We start from the raw sequence: 14410 nt of genomic DNA, 5'->3' as shown, positions 1-14410 counted from the left end.
TGTTTACCACACTGTTCACAACACTAATCCCCATACTGTTTATCACACTGTTTACACCACTAATCCCCAGACTATTTACCACACTGTTTACAACGCTAATCCCCATACTGTTCAGCAAACTGTTCACAATACTAATCCCCATACTGTTTACCACACTGTTTACACCACTAATCTCCATACTGTTCACCACACTGTTTACAGCACTAATCTCCCATACTGTTTACCACACTGTTTACAACACTAATCCCCATACTGTTTATCACACTGTTTACAATGCTAATCCCCATAGTGTTTACCACACTGTTTACAACACTATTCTCCCAACTGTTTCCCACACTGTTTACAGCACTAATCCCCATACTGTTTACCGCACTGTTTACAACACTAATCTCCATACTGCTTACCACACTGTTTACAACACTAATCCCCATACTGTTTACCACACTGTTTACAACACTAATCCCCATACTGTTTACCACACTGTTTACAATACTAATCCCCACACTGTTTACCACAGTGTTTACAACACTAATCCCCATACTGTTTACCACACTGTTTACAACACTAATCCCCATACAGTTTACCACACTGTTTTACAACACTAATCCCCATACTGTTTACCACACTGTTTACACCACTAATCTCCATACTGTTCACCACACTGTTTACAGCACTAATCTCCCATACTGTTTACCACACTGTTTACAACACTAATCCCCATACTGTTTATCACACTGTTTACAATGCTAATCCCCATAGTGTTTACCACACTGTTTACAACACTATTCTCCCAACTGTTTCCCACACTGTTTACAGCACTAATCCCCATACTGTTTACCGCACTGTTTACAACACTAATCTCCATACTGCTTACCACACTGTTTACAACACTAATCCCCATACTGTTTACCACACTGTTTACAACACTAATCCCCATACTGTTTACCACACTGTTTACAATACTAATCCCCACACTGTTTACCACAGTGTTTACAACACTAATCCCCATACTGTTTACCACACTGTTTACAACACTAATCCCCATACAGTTTACCACACTGTTTTACAACACTAATCCCCATACTGTTTACCACACTGTTTACACCACTAATCTCCATACTGTTCACCAAACTGTTTACAGCACTAATCTCCCATATTGTTTACCACACTGTTTACAACACGAATCCCCATACTGTTTACCACACTGTTTACAACACTATTCTCCCAACTGTTTCCCACACTGTTTACAACACTAATCCCCATACTGTTTACCCCACTGTTTACAACACTAATCCCCATACTGCTTACCACACTGTTTACAATACTAATCCCCATACTGTTTACCACACTGTTTACAACACTAATCCCGATACTGTTTACAACACTATTTACAGCACTAATCCCCATACTGTTTACCACACTGTTTACAACACTAATCCCCATACTGTTTACCACACTGTTTACAACACTAATCCCCATACTGTTTACCACACTGTTTACAACACTAATCCCCATACTGTTTACCTCACTGTTTACAACACTAATCCCCAAACTGTGTACCACACTGTTTACAATACTAATCCCCATACTGTTTACCACACTGTTCACAACACTAATCCCCATACTGTTTACCACACTGTTTACACCACTAATCCCCAGACTGTTCACCAAACTGTTCACAATACTAATCCCCATACTGTTTACCACACTGTTTACAACACTAATCCCCATACTGTTTACCACACTGTTTACAACACTAATCCCCATACTGTTTACCACACTGTTTACAACACTAATCCCCATACTGTTTACCACACTGTTTACACCACTAATCCCCATACTGTTTACCTCACTGTTTACAACACTAATCCCCAAACTGTGGACCACACTGTTTACAACACTGATCCCCATACTGTTTACCTCACTGTTTACAACACTAATCCCCATACTGTTTACCACACTGTTTACAACAGTAATCCCCATACTGTTTACCACACTATTTACAGCACTAATCCCCATACTGTTTACCACACTGTTGACAATACTAATCCCCATACTGTTTACCACACTGTTGACAACACTAATTCTCATACTGTTTACCACACTCTTTACAGCACTAATCCCCATACTGTTTACAACAATGTTTACAATACTAATCCCCATACTGTTTACTACACTGTTTACAACACTAATCTCCATGCCGTTCACCACACTGTTTACAATACTAATACCCATACTGTTTACCACACTGTTTACAATACTAATTCCCATACTGTTTACCACGCTGTTTACCACACTAATCGCCATACTGTTTACCTCACTGTTTACAACACTAATCCCCATACTGTTTACCACACTGTTTACAGCACTAATCCGCAAACTGTTTACCACACTGTTTACAACACTAATCCCCATACTGTTTACCACACTGTTTCCAACACTAATCCCCATACAGTTTACCACACTGTTTACAATACTAATCTCCATACAGTTTACCACGCTGTTTACAACACTAATCCCCATACTGTTTACCACACTGTTTACACCACTAATCCCCATACACTAATCCCCATACCGTTCACCACACTGTTTGCAACACTAATCCCCATACTGTTTACCACACTGTTTACAATACTAATCCCCATACTGTTTACCACACTGTTTACAACACTAATCCCCATACTGTTTACCACACTGTTTACAACACTAATCACCATACAGTTTACCACACTGTTTACAATACTAATCTCCATACTGTTTACCACACTGTTTACACCACTAATCCCCATACTGTTTACCACACTGTTTACAACACTAATCCCCATACTGTTTACCACACTGTTTACAATACTAATCCCCATACTGTTTACCACACTGTTTACACCACTAATCCCCATACACTAATCCCCATACCGTTCACCACACTGTTTGCAACACTAATCCCCATACTGTTTACCACACTGTTTACAATACTAATCCCCATACTGTTTACCACACTGTTTACAACACTAATCCCCATACACTAATCCCCATACCATTCACCACACTGTTTACAACACTAATCCCCATACTGTTTACCACAGTGTTTACAACACTAATCCCCATACAGTTTACCACACTGTTTACACCACTAATCCCCATACACTAATCCCCATACCGTTCACCACACTGTTTGCAACACTAATCCCCATACTGTTTACCACACTGTTTACAATACTAATCCCCATACTGTTTACCACACTGTTTACAACACTAATCCCCATACTGTTTACCACACTGTTTACAACACTAATCCCCATACAGTTTACCACACTGTTTACAATACTAATCTCCATACTGTTTACCACACTGTTTACACCACTAATCCCCATACTGTTTACCACACTGTTTACAACAGTAATCCCCATACTGTTTACCACACTATTTACAGCACTAATCCCCATACTGTTTACCACACTGTTGACAATACTAATCCCCATACTGTTTACCACACTGTTGACAACACTAATTCTCATACTGTTTACCACACTCTTTACAGCACTAATCCCCATACTGTTTACAACACTGCTTGCAATACTAATCCCCATACTGTTTACTACACTGTTTACAACACTAATCTCCATGCCGTTCACCACACTGTTTACAATACTAATACCCATACTGTTTACCACACTGTTTACAATACTAATTCCCATACTGTTTACCACGCTGTTTACCACACTAATCGCCATACTGTTTACCTCACTGTTTACAACACTAATCCCCATACTGTTTACCACACTGTTTACAGCACTAATCCGCAAACTGTTTACCACACTGTTTACAACACTAATCCCCATACTGTTTACCACACTGTTTCCAACACTAATCCCCATACAGTTTACCACACTGTTTACAATACTAATCTCCATACAGTTTACCACGCTGTTTACAACACTAATCCCCATACTGTTTACCACACTGTTTACACCACTAATCCCCATACACTAATCCCCATACCGTTCACCACACTGTTTGCAACACTAATCCCCATACTGTTTACCACACTGTTTACAATACTAATCCCCATACTGTTTACCACACTGTTTACAACACTAATCCCCATACTGTTTACCACACTGTTTACAACACTAATCACCATACAGTTTACCACACTGTTTACAATACTAATCTCCATACTGTTTACCACACTGTTTACACCACTAATCCCCATACTGTTTACCACACTGTTTACAACACTAATCCCCATACTGTTTACCACACTGTTTACAATACTAATCCCCATACTGTTTACCACACTGTTTACACCACTAATCCCCATACACTAATCCCCATACCGTTCACCACACTGTTTGCAACACTAATCCCCATACTGTTTACCACACTGTTTACAATACTAATCCCCATACTGTTTACCACACTGTTTACAACACTAATCCCCATACACTAATCCCCATACCATTCACCACACTGTTTACAACACTAATCCCCATACTGTTTACCACACTGTTTACAACACTAATCCCCATACAGTTTACCACACTGTTTACACCACTAATCCCCATACACTAATCCCCATACCGTTCACCACACTGTTTGCAACACTAATCCCCATACTGTTTACCACACTGTTTACAATACTAATCCCCATACTGTTTACCACACTGTTTACAACACTAATCCCCATACTGTTTACCACACTGTTTACAACACTAATCCCCATACAGTTTACCACACTGTTTACAATACTAATCTCCATACTGTTTACCACACTGTTTACACCACTAATCCCCATACTGTTTACCACACTGTTTAAAACACTAATCCCCATACCGTTCACCACACTGTTTGCAACACTAATCCCCATACTGTTTACCACACTGTTTACAACACTAATCCCCATATTGTTTATCACACTGTTTACAACACTAATCCCCATACTGTTTACCACACTGTTTACAACACTAATCCCCATACTGTTTACCACACTGTTTACAACTCTAATCCCCATACTGTTTACCACACTGTTTACAACACTAATCCCCATACTGTTTACCACACTGTTTACAATACAAATTCCCATACTGTTTACCACACTGTTTACAGCACTAATCCCCATACTGTTTACAACACTGTTTACAATACTAATCCCCATACTGTTTACTACACTGTTTTCAACACTAATCCCCATGCCGTTCACCACACTGTTTACAATACTAATCCCCATACTGTTTACCACACTGTTTACAATACTAATTCCCATATTGTTTACCAAACTGTTTACAACACTAATCCCCATACTGTTTACCACACTGTTTACAATACTAATCCCCATACTGTTTACAACACTGTTTACAGCACTAATCCCCATACTGTTTACCACACTGTTTACAACACTAATCCCCATACTGTTTACCACACTGTTTACAACACTAATCCCCATACAGTTTACCACACTGTTTACAATACTAATCCCCATACTGTTTACAACACTGTTTACAACACTAATCCCCACACTGTTTCCCACACTGTTTACAACACTAATCCCCATACTGTTTACCACACTGTTTACAATACTAATCCCCATACTGTTTACCACACTGTTTACATCACAATTCCCCATACTGTTTACCACACTGTTTACACCACTAATCTCCATACTGTTTACCACACTGTTTACAACACTAATCCCCATACAGTTTACCACACTGTTTACAATACTAATCCCCATACTGTTTACCACACTGTTTACAAACCTAATCCCCATACTGTTTACCACACTGTTTACAATACTAATCCCCATACTGTTTACCACACTGTTCACAACACTAATCCCCATACTGTTTACCTCACTGTTTACAACACTAATCCCCATACTGTTTACCACACTGTTTACAATACTAATGCCCATACTGTTTACCACACTGTTTACAACACTAATCCCCATACAGTTTACCACACTGTTTACAACACTAATCCCCATACTGTTTACCACACTGTTTACACCACTAATCGCCATACTGTTCACCACACTGTTTACAGCACTAATCTCCCATATTGTTTACCACACTGTTTACAACACTAATCCCCATACTGTTTACCACACTGTTTACAACACTATTCTCCCAACTGTTTCCCACACTTTTTACAACACTAATCCCCATACTGTTTACCCCACTGTTTACAACACTAATCCCCATACTGCTTACCACACTGTTTACAATACTAATCCCCATACTGTTTAACAATACTGTTTACAACACTAATCCCGATACTGTTTACAACACTGTTTACAGCACTAATCCCCATACTGTTTACCACACTGTTTACAACACTAATCCCCATACTGTTTACCACACTGTTTACAACACTAATCCCCATACTGTTTACCACACTGTTTACAACACTAATCCCCATACTGTTTACCTCACTGTGTACAACACTAATCCCCAAACTGTGTACCACACTGTTTACAATACTAATCCCCATACTGTTTACCACACTGTTCACAACACTAATCCCCATACTGTTTACCACACTGTTTACACCACTAATCCCCAGACTGTTCACCAAACTGTTCACAATACTAATCCCCATACTGTTTACCACACTGTTTACAACACTAATCCCCATACTGTTTACCACACTGTTTACAACACTAATCCCCATACTGTTTACCACACTGTTTACAACACTAATCCCCATACTGTTTCCCACACTGTTTACAATACTAATCCCCATACTGTTTACCACACTGTTTACACCACTAATCCCCATACTGTTTACCACACTGTTTACAACACTAATCCCCATACAGTTTACCACACTGTTTACAGTACTAATCCCCATACTGTTTCCCACACTGTTTACAACACTAATCCCCATACTGTTTACCACACTCTTTACAATACTAATCCCCATACTGTTTACCACACTGTTTACAACACTAATCCCCATACTGTTTACCACACTGTTTACAATACTAATCCCCATACTGTTTACCACACAGTTCACAACACTAATCCCAATAATGTTTACCACACTGTTTACAACACTAATCCCGATACTGTTTACAACACTGTTTACAGCACTAATCCCCATACTGTTTACCACACTGTTTACAACACTAATCCCCATACTGTTTACCACACTGTTTACAACACTAATCCCCATACTGTTTACCACACTGTTTACCACACTAATCCCCATACTGTTTACCTCACTGTTTACAACACTAATCCCCAAACTGTGTACCACACTGTTTACAATACTAATCCCCATACTGTTTACCACACTGTTCACAACACTAATCCCCATACTGTTTACCACACTGTTTACACGACTAATCCCCAGACTGTTCACCAAACTGTTCACAATACTAATCCCCATACTGTTTACCACACTGTTTACAACACTAATCCCCATACTGTTTACCACACTGTTTACACCACTAATCCCCATACTGTTTACCTCACTGTTTACAACACTAATCCCCAAACTGTGTACCACACTGTTTACAATACTAATCCCCATACTGTTTACCACACTGTTCACAACACTAATCCCCATACTGTTTATCACACTGTTTACACCACTAATCCCCAGACTATTTACCACACTGTTTACAACGCTAATCCCCATACTGTTCAGCAAACTGTTCACAATACTAATCCCCATACTGTTTACCACACTGTTTACACCACTAATCTCCATACTGTTCACCACACTGTTTACAGCACTAATCTCCCATACTGTTTACCACACTGTTTACAACACTAATCCCCATACTGTTTATCACACTGTTTACAATGCTAATCCCCATAGTGTTTACCACACTGTTTACAACACTATTCTCCCAACTGTTTCCCACACTGTTTACAGCACTAATCCCCATACTGTTTACCGCACTGTTTACAACACTAATCTCCATACTGCTTACCACACTGTTTACAACACTAATCCCCATACTGTTTACCACACTGTTTACAACACTAATCCCCATACTGTTTACCACACTGTTTACAATACTAATCCCCACACTGTTTACCACAGTGTTTACAACACTAATCCCCATACTGTTTACCACACTGTTTACAACACTAATCCCCATACAGTTTACCACACTGTTTTACAACACTAATCCCCATACTGTTTACCACACTGTTTACACCACTAATCTCCATACTGTTCACCACACTGTTTACAGCACTAATCTCCCATACTGTTTACCACACTGTTTACAACACTAATCCCCATACTGTTTATCACACTGTTTACAATGCTAATCCCCATAGTGTTTACCACACTGTTTACAACACTATTCTCCCAACTGTTTCCCACACTGTTTACAGCACTAATCCCCATACTGTTTACCGCACTGTTTACAACACTAATCTCCATACTGCTTACCACACTGTTTACAACACTAATCCCCATACTGTTTACCACACTGTTTACAACACTAATCCCCATACTGTTTACCACACTGTTTACAATACTAATCCCCACACTGTTTACCACAGTGTTTACAACACTAATCCCCATACTGTTTACCACACTGTTTACAACACTAATCCCCATACAGTTTACCACACTGTTTTACAACACTAATCCCCATACTGTTTACCACACTGTTTACACCACTAATCTCCATACTGTTCACCAAACTGTTTACAGCACTAATCTCCCATATTGTTTACCACACTGTTTACAACACGAATCCCCATACTGTTTACCACACTGTTTACAACACTATTCTCCCAACTGTTTCCCACACTGTTTACAACACTAATCCCCATACTGTTTACCCCACTGTTTACAACACTAATCCCCATACTGCTTACCACACTGTTTACAATACTAATCCCCATACTGTTTACCACACTGTTTACAACACTAATCCCGATACTGTTTACAACACTATTTACAGCACTAATCCCCATACTGTTTACCACACTGTTTACAACACTAATCCCCATACTGTTTACCACACTGTTTACAACACTAATCCCCATACTGTTTACCACACTGTTTACAACACTAATCCCCATACTGTTTACCTCACTGTTTACAACACTAATCCCCAAACTGTGTACCACACTGTTTACAATACTAATCCCCATACTGTTTACCACACTGTTCACAACACTAATCCCCATACTGTTTACCACACTGTTTACACCACTAATCCCCAGACTGTTCACCAAACTGTTCACAATACTAATCCCCATACTGTTTACCACACTGTTTACAACACTAATCCCCATACTGTTTACCACACTGTTTACAACACTAATCCCCATACTGTTTACCACACTGTTTACAACACTAATCCCCATACTGTTTACCACACTGTTTACACCACTAATCCCCATACTGTTTACCTCACTGTTTACAACACTAATCCCCAAACTGTGGACCACACTGTTTACAACACTGATCCCCATACTGTTTACCTCACTGTTTACAACACTAATCCCCATACTGTTTACCACACTGTTTACAACAGTAATCCCCATACTGTTTACCACACTATTTACAGCACTAATCCCCATACTGTTTACCACACTGTTGACAATACTAATCCCCATACTGTTTACCACACTGTTGACAACACTAATTCTCATACTGTTTACCACACTCTTTACAGCACTAATCCCCATACTGTTTACAACAATGTTTACAATACTAATCCCCATACTGTTTACTACACTGTTTACAACACTAATCTCCATGCCGTTCACCACACTGTTTACAATACTAATACCCATACTGTTTACCACACTGTTTACAATACTAATTCCCATACTGTTTACCACGCTGTTTACCACACTAATCGCCATACTGTTTACCTCACTGTTTACAACACTAATCCCCATACTGTTTACCACACTGTTTACAGCACTAATCCGCAAACTGTTTACCACACTGTTTACAACACTAATCCCCATACTGTTTACCACACTGTTTCCAACACTAATCCCCATACAGTTTACCACACTGTTTACAATACTAATCTCCATACAGTTTACCACGCTGTTTACAACACTAATCCCCATACTGTTTACCACACTGTTTACACCACTAATCCCCATACACTAATCCCCATACCGTTCACCACACTGTTTGCAACACTAATCCCCATACTGTTTACCACACTGTTTACAATACTAATCCCCATACTGTTTACCACACTGTTTACAACACTAATCCCCATACTGTTTACCACACTGTTTACAACACTAATCACCATACAGTTTACCACACTGTTTACAATACTAATCTCCATACTGTTTACCACACTGTTTACACCACTAATCCCCATACTGTTTACCACACTGTTTACAACACTAATCCCCATACTGTTTACCACACTGTTTACAATACTAATCCCCATACTGTTTACCACACTGTTTACACCACTAATCCCCATACACTAATCCCCATACCGTTCACCACACTGTTTGCAACACTAATCCCCATACTGTTTACCACACTGTTTACAATACTAATCCCCATACTGTTTACCACACTGTTTACAACACTAATCCCCATACACTAATCCCCATACCATTCACCACACTGTTTACAACACTAATCCCCATACTGTTTACCACAGTGTTTACAACACTAATCCCCATACAGTTTACCACACTGTTTACACCACTAATCCCCATACACTAATCCCCATACCGTTCACCACACTGTTTGCAACACTAATCCCCATACTGTTTACCACACTGTTTACAATACTAATCCCCATACTGTTTACCACACTGTTTACAACACTAATCCCCATACTGTTTACCACACTGTTTACAACACTAATCCCCATACAGTTTACCACACTGTTTACAATACTAATCTCCATACTGTTTACCACACTGTTTACACCACTAATCCCCATACTGTTTACCACACTGTTTAAAACACTAATCCCCATACCGTTCACCACACTGTTTGCAACACTAATCCCCATACTGTTTACCACACAGTTTACAACACTAATCCCCATATTGTTTATCACACTGTTTACAACACTAATCCCCATACTGTTTACCACACTGTTTACAACACTAATCCCCATACTGTTTACCACACTGTTTACAACACTAATCCCCATACTGTTTACCACACTGTTTACAACTCTAATCCCCATACTGTTTACCACACTGTTTACAACACTAATCCCCATACTGTTTACCACACTGTTTACAATACAAATTCCCATACTGTTTACCACACTGTTTACAGCACTAATCCCCATACTGTTTACAACACTGTTTACAATACTAATCCCCATACTGTTTACTACACTGTTTTCAACACTAATCCCCATGCCGTTCACCACACTGTTTACAATACTAATCCCATTACTGTTTACCACACTGTTTACAATACTAATTCCCATATTGTTTACCAAACTGTTTACAACACTAATCCCCATACTGTTTACCACACTGTTTACAATACTAATCCCCATACTGTTTACAACACTGTTTACAGCACTAATCCCCATACTGTTTACCACACTGTTTACAACACTAATCCCCATACTGTTTACCACACTGTTTACAACACTAATCCCCATACAGTTTACCACACTGTTTACAATACTAATCCCCATACTGTTTACAACACTGTTTACAACACTAATCCCCACACTGTTTCCCACACTGTTTACAACACTAATCCCCATACTGTTTACCACACTGTTTACAATACTAATCCCCATACTGTTTACCACACTGTTTACATCACAATTCCCCATACTGTTTACCACACTGTTTACACCACTAATCTCCATACTGTTTACCACACTGTTTACAACACTAATCCCCATACAGTTTACCACACTGTTTACAATACTAATCCCCATACTGTTTACCACACTGTTTACAAACCTAATCCCCATACTGTTTACCACACTGTTTACAATACTAATCCCCATACTGTTTACCACACTGTTCACAACACTAATCCCCATACTGTTTACCTCACTGTTTACAACACTAATCCCCATACTGTTTACCACACTGTTTACAATACTAATGCCCATACTGTTTACCACACTGTTTACAACACTAATCCCCATACAGTTTACCACACTGTTTACAACACTAATCCCCATACTGTTTACCACACTGTTTACACCACTAATCGCCATACTGTTCACCACACTGTTTACAGCACTAATCTCCCATATTGTTTACCACACTGTTTACAACACTAATCCCCATACTGTTTACCACACTGTTTACAACACTATTCTCCCAACTGTTTCCCACACTTTTTACAACACTAATCCCCATACTGTTTACCCCACTGTTTACAACACTAATCCCCATACTGCTTACCACACTGTTTACAATACTAATCCCCATACTGTTTACCAATACTGTTTACAACACTAATCCCGATACTGTTTACAACACTGTTTACAGCACTAATCCCCATACTGTTTACCACACTGTTTACAACACTAATCCCCATACTGTTTACCACACTGTTTACAACACTAATCCCCATACTGTTTACCACACTGTTTACAACACTAATCCCCATACTGTTTACCTCACTGTGTACAACACTAATCCCCAAACTGTGTACCACACTGTTTACAATACTAATCCCCATACTGTTTACCACACTGTTCACAACACTAATCCCCATACTGTTTACCACACTGTTTACACCACTAATCCCCAGACTGTTCACCAAACTGTTCACAATACTAATCCCCATACTGTTTACCACACTGTTTACAACACTAATCCCCATACTGTTTACCACACTGTTTACAACACTAATCCCCATACTGTTTACCACACTGTTTACAACACTAATCCCCATACTGTTTCCCACACTGTTTACAATACTAATCCCCATACTGTTTACCACACTGTTTACACCACTAATCCCCATACTGTTTACCACACTGTTTACAACACTAATCCCCATACAGTTTACCACACTGTTTACAGTACTAATCCCCATACTGTTTCCCACACTGTTTACAACACTAATCCCCATACTGTTTACCACACTCTTTACAATACTAATCCCCATACTGTTTACCACACTGTTTACAACACTAATCCCCATACTGTTTACCACACTGTTTACAATACTAATCCCCATACTGTTTACCACACAGTTCACAACACTAATCCCAATAATGTTTACCACACTGTTTACAACACTAATCCCGATACTGTTTACAACACTGTTTACAGCACTAATCCCCATACTGTTTACCACACTGTTTACAACACTAATCCCCATACTGTTTACCACACTGTTTACAACACTAATCCCCATACTGTTTACCACACTGTTTACAACACTAATCCCCATACTGTTTACCTCACTGTTTACAACACTAATCCCCAAACTGTGTACCACACTGTTTACAATACTAATCCCCATACTGTTTACCACACTGTTCACAACACTAATCCCCATACTGTTTACCACACTGTTTACACCACTAATCCCCAGACTGTTCACCAAACTGTTCACAATACTAATCCCCATACTGTTTACCACACTGTTTACAACACTAATCCCCATACTGTTTACCACACTGTTTACACCACTAATCCCCATACTGTTTACCTCACTGTTTACAACACTAATCCCCAAACTGTGTATCACACTGTTTACAATACTAATCCCCATACTGTTTACCACACTGTTCACAACACTAATCCCCATACTGTTTATCACACTGTTTACACCACTAATCCCCAGACTATTTACCACACTGTTTACAACGCTAATCCCCATACTGTTCAGCAAACTGTTCACAATACTAATCCCCATCCTGTTTACCACACTGTTTACACGACTAATCTCCATACTGTTCACCACACTGTTTACAGCACTAATCTCCCATACTGTTTACCACACTGTTTACAACACTAATCCCCATACTGTTTATCACACTGTTTACAATGCTAATCCCCATAGTGTTTACCACACTGTTTACAACACTATTCTCCCAACTGTTTCCCACACTGTTTACAGCACTAATCCCCATACTGTTTACCGCACTGTTTACAACACTAATCTCCATACTGCTTACCACACTGTTTACAACACTAATCCCCATACTGTTTACCACACTGTTTACAACACTAATCCCCATACTGTTTACCACACTGTTTACAATACTAATCCCCACACTGTTTACCACAGTGTTTACAACACTAATCCCCATACTGTTTACCACACTGTTTACAACACTAATCCCCATACAGTTTACCACACTGTTTTACAACACTAATCCCCATACTGTTTACCACACTGTTTACACCACTAATCTCCAAACTGTTCACCACACTGTTTACAGCACTAATCTCCCATACTGTTTACCACACTGTTTACAACACTAATCCCCATACTGTTT

This window comes from Scyliorhinus torazame, chromosome 4 (assembly GCF_047496885.1).
Source record: "Scyliorhinus torazame isolate Kashiwa2021f chromosome 4, sScyTor2.1, whole genome shotgun sequence".
Lineage (NCBI taxonomy): Eukaryota > Metazoa > Chordata > Chondrichthyes > Carcharhiniformes > Scyliorhinidae > Scyliorhinus > Scyliorhinus torazame.
This window is presented reverse-complemented; position numbering follows the sequence as displayed.